Source organism: Corvus hawaiiensis, chromosome 13 (genome assembly GCF_020740725.1).
Source record: "Corvus hawaiiensis isolate bCorHaw1 chromosome 13, bCorHaw1.pri.cur, whole genome shotgun sequence".
Lineage (NCBI taxonomy): Eukaryota > Metazoa > Chordata > Aves > Passeriformes > Corvidae > Corvus > Corvus hawaiiensis.
In genome coordinates, this window is record NC_063225.1 from 5,279,265 (window position 1) to 5,283,507 (window position 4,243).

Below are 4,243 nucleotides of genomic sequence, written 5' to 3' on the forward strand. Positions count from 1 at the left end.
TATTGAGAGAGCTTATTGCCAAGTCAAGCCTGAGCGAATTGAGACACGCACGGGAGGAGCCCCGGGGGCTGGGAGCGGGATCCGTGGGCTGCTCGGCCCGGGGGGACCCCGACCCAACCCCGAGGGAGCGGGCACAGCGTGGGGCAGGGGCTGCCGGCAGCCCCCGGGCCGGGATAACCGGCACCGATTGATTCCACAGGAGCCGCAGCCGCCAAAGCAGCCCCGGCCCCGCAGAGCCCGGTGGTTGGGATGGGGCAGCCCCGGGAATGGGCACTCCCCGGGACCAGGCTCCTTTGAACCCTCAAAGCATCCCCCGCAGCAGCGCCCTGCCTCAGGTACCACCGCGGCGGGCAGGAGAGGGACTTACCTCGGATGCCCGCGGTGCCGCCAGCTTCCCTCCTTCGCTGGTTCTCCCTTAATCCTGAAAAGGAGGGTCCTCCTCTACTCTCATCCCACCCCCGACCCCTCCACCTCGGAGCCGGCTCCCGCCTGTCTCCCGTCGCCCTCTTCAGCGCTCACTTTGGGAGCTCCGGGGCTCGCTTCCCGACCAGGGAGAGAGCTGGATGTCGGGGGTGCTTTTCTTTTCTCTTTTCCTTCTCTCTTTCCCGACTCCTCCCCAGCCTGGAAAAGGGGTTGCGAGCTGGAATAGGGGGGTACGAGCTTCACGGAAAGGTTATTTCAGGAGAAAAAAAGCTGAAAAAGCAGTGCTGGGCACGGATTCCCACGTAAGCCCGTACGTCACCTATAAAAATCGCCCGTTTCTCCCGTTTCTTGGCTCCGGGGGGGCAGCTGAGACATCTCTATCTGTGGAGGGCGGGGGTGAAACCCCATTAAAACCGGCACCCCGTTAAAAACGTCCTGCTCCAGCTGGGAGAGGAAAGCAGAACCGGGCGATGCTGGAAGGCAGGGGCCGCCTCTCTGCATCATCACCCTCTGCCCCGTGGTGATGTTTGGCCGCCCCCTGCTCCCCCAAAACACCCACCTGGAGCCCTTCTCAGCGTCTCGACGCCGGGGAGAGATGGAGGTTTACGGGATCCCACGCCGATCGCACAGGGAGGGCCGCGGCGGGGACAGGGGGACACTGCGGCCATCACATCCCCCTCTTCGCCACGGTCCTCCTGTTGTGACCAACGGCGTCTCCGCCGTCTCCGCCGTGTCCCGGGGGAAGAGGAAGCCCTTGACCCCTGGCCCCCGGGGCAATGGGGTTAAACAAAGTCCCACCGCCCCATTATCCGACAGACAGCATTGAGTTCCCGGCGGGGAGTGGGGTCTCCAAGAAGCAGGGGGAGAAGTCGCAGCTCCCACCTCTGGTACCGGACCCCGACGGGGCACACCTGGATGGGGATGGTTCTCTGACAGACATAAAAACAAAAAACCTAGGGAATGAAAAAAAAAATACTATACACATCCCATTCCGACTTATGCATTGCATTCAGCTCTGCTGAAACGGCGGATTTTTGAGGTTATTTCGGGTTGTTCACAGTGGTGATTTTTTTTTTTTATAGCGGTGCCGTGCCTTGCCGAACCTTCCTGCCCGCACTCGGGTGAGGCACAGGCAGCCCCGGCCCGGTCCTGCCTGCGGACAAGGCAGCGGAGCTCGTTGCCATCAACCCTCCCTGGAGCGCTGCCGCGAGAAACATTTAGAGGAGAATTTATTTTTTCTATTTACGCTTTGGAGAGAGGAGAAATTTGTTTGGTGGGGCGGGTTTGAATTTTTTAAAATTTCAATTTTTGCGAACACAATAAAAATAAGTAGATAAAAGACGCCAAATAAGAGAAATCGGTGTTAACACAATGCGTCGGAGGGGAGAACAAGTGCACCCGGCTCCTTTCCCAGAACCACCCCGGAGCCGGGGGTCCCTAAACCCTTCTTCCCTTCACTCCAGGGCAGCTCATGGCTCTTCCATCCCGGCCAGAGCACCCGCGGTCTTGGAGCATCTCTCCCCGCCGGCTGCGCACCCTGAGCCCCACCAAGCTCCCGCAGTAAGACCGGGAAACCTCAAGTCCCCGGTATGGAGGTGGCCGAGGACAGGCGTCCCCTGTGGCTCCTGGCAGGCTCAGGCAAACCGGGTACCTCCTGCTGCTGGGTGAAGCATGGCGAAGCACAACCCCCCATGGAATCTCAGGCTGCGGGGCAGCAGGGACTTTAGGGGCATCGAGAGGCTGTGAAACGCATTCAAAGCCTCAGAACCCTGCATCGCGCCCTGTGTGTGTGTGCGCGTTCCTCACATCCCACACCACTCCCGTGCTGGCTCTGCCTTTTTGGAGAGCGGAGAGCAGCGGTTCCTCGCCCTCCATCCCCCCAATCCTGCATCCCCAAGAGGAGGGTGATGCGGAGCTGGAGTATTGGGGCGGAGGCGCACCCGGGGTTTGGAGCTTCGCAGGGGCCGGGAGGGGCGAAGGGGAGGTCACGGTGCTCGGTGCCCCTGCCCGGTGCCGCACGTGAAGCGGGGAGCGGGACGGGACCCGAGCGGTGTCCGCGCCCCGACGGCCCCGGAGGCCCGGCCCGGCCCGGCCCGGCCCACAGCGGCGGGGCCGCAGCGCCACCTGGCGGCTCGGCACGGCCCGGCCCGGCCCGGCCCGGCCCGGCCCGGCCCGGCCCGGCACGGCCCGGCACGGCCCGGCACGGCACGGCCCGGCACGGCACGGCACGGCACGGCACGGCACGGCCCGGCACGGCACGGCACGGCACGGCCCGGCCCGGCCCGGCCCGGCACGGCCCGGCACGGCACGGCACGGCACGGCCCGGCCCGGCCCGGCCCGGCACGGCCCGGCACGGCCCGGCCCGGCACGGCCCGGCACGGCACGGCACGGCACGGCACGGCACGGCCCGGCCCGGCACGGCACGGCACGGCACGGCCCGGCACGGCACGGCACGGCCCGGCACGGCACGGCACGGCACGGCACGGCACGGCCCGGCCCGGCACGGCACGGCCCGGCACGGCACGGCCCGGCACGGCACGGCACGGCACGGCACGGCACGGCCCGGCACGGCACGGCACGGCCCGGCCCGGCACGGCACGGCCCGGCCCGGCACGGCCCGGCACGGCCCTGCACGGCACGGCCTGGCCCGGCACGGCACGGCAATGTCAGCGCGGGGCTGCGCTCTGCCGGGAGCCACCGTCCCGGCCAGAACAGCTCCTGCGGCGTGCAGGGAGCCTGCACCCACCTGTGCGGACCTTGGCACCGCCTGTTTACCTTCCTTGTCAACCTACATCCCACTCCTTGCACCCTGAATCCCCTGCGCCCTGCATCCACCTGCTCTGCAGCTGGCATCCCATTCGCTGCACCTGTGACTTTTCCTCTGCACCCTGCATCCCATTCCTAGCGCTCTGCATCCCATTCCCTGCACCCTACATCCCCTTCTTCGCACCCTTCATGCCCTTCCCTGCACCCTACATGCCCTTCCCTGCACTCCACATCCATACCCTGCACCCTACATCCCATTCCTTGCACCCTGTATCCCTGCCCTCCATTCTGCATCCCATTCCCTACGTCTATGGCCTTTTCCTTCCCTTCAACCCGCATCCCATTCTTTGCACCCAGCACCCATTCCCACTACCCTACATCCCACTCCCTGCACCTGTGGCCTTTTCCCTGTACGCTGCATCCCATTCCCCACACCCCGGATGCCATTCCTCGCACCCTACATCCCATTCCTTGCACCCTGCATCCTCCGTCCTGCACCCCGCACACATTCCCTGCACCTTACATCCCATTCCCTGCACCCTACACCCATTCCCTGCACCCTACACCCTCTTGCCTGTACCCTACACCCCATTATCCCACACCCTGCGCTCACGTTTGGCTCTCCAGCCACTGCTCCACCCTCAATCCATCCGTGAGGCTTGGGGCTTTCAACGTGACAAGCACCGGCGCGGTGCGTCCCGGCCCCGCCACCGTGAGTATCCCATTCTGCTCGCACGCAGCCGCTTCCCACCCCGCTCCGCGGTCAGACACGGGACCAAAAGGCGCACCGCGGGTGCGGTGACCCCGGTACCGGGGCCGCGGAAGCCCCCGCACGGGTCAGCGCAGCAAAAGCACCGGCGCCAGCACAGCGCTCCCGGCGCGACCGCGGCAGGACTCGAACCTGCAATCTTCTGATCCGAAGTCAGACGCCTTATCCATTAGGCCACGCGGCCACCTCCACAGCCGTCTTCCCGCCTGCCTTACTGAGGGAATCCCGGAGGGCCGTACCATGCGCGGGAGGGGGGCGGGACGGGACGGGACGTCACCGCGGCCG

At 65.8% G+C, this 4,243-nt stretch overlaps 1 long non-coding RNA gene and 1 other non-coding gene across 9 annotated transcripts in view; both read right to left on the reverse strand.

Annotated features, from left to right (window-relative positions):
* LOC125332773 overlaps positions 1-4,158 on the reverse strand; it is a 46,528-nt gene extending 42,370 nt beyond the window's left edge. Inside the window, exons 1-3 of one of the 8 annotated variants that reach the window (XR_007206606.1) lie at positions 4,091-4,158; positions 983-1,376; positions 368-867 (exon numbers count right to left, since the gene is read on the reverse strand). This is a non-coding gene — a long non-coding RNA (uncharacterized LOC125332773). The other 7 variants (XR_007206610.1, XR_007206604.1, XR_007206607.1 and 4 more) reach the window with 7 other exon arrangements.
* On the reverse strand, positions 4,070-4,142 carry TRNAR-UCG. The gene has a single exon. It is a non-coding gene; the product is annotated as a tRNA-Arg (tRNA).
* Positions 4,159-4,243: the final 85 nt, after the last annotated feature.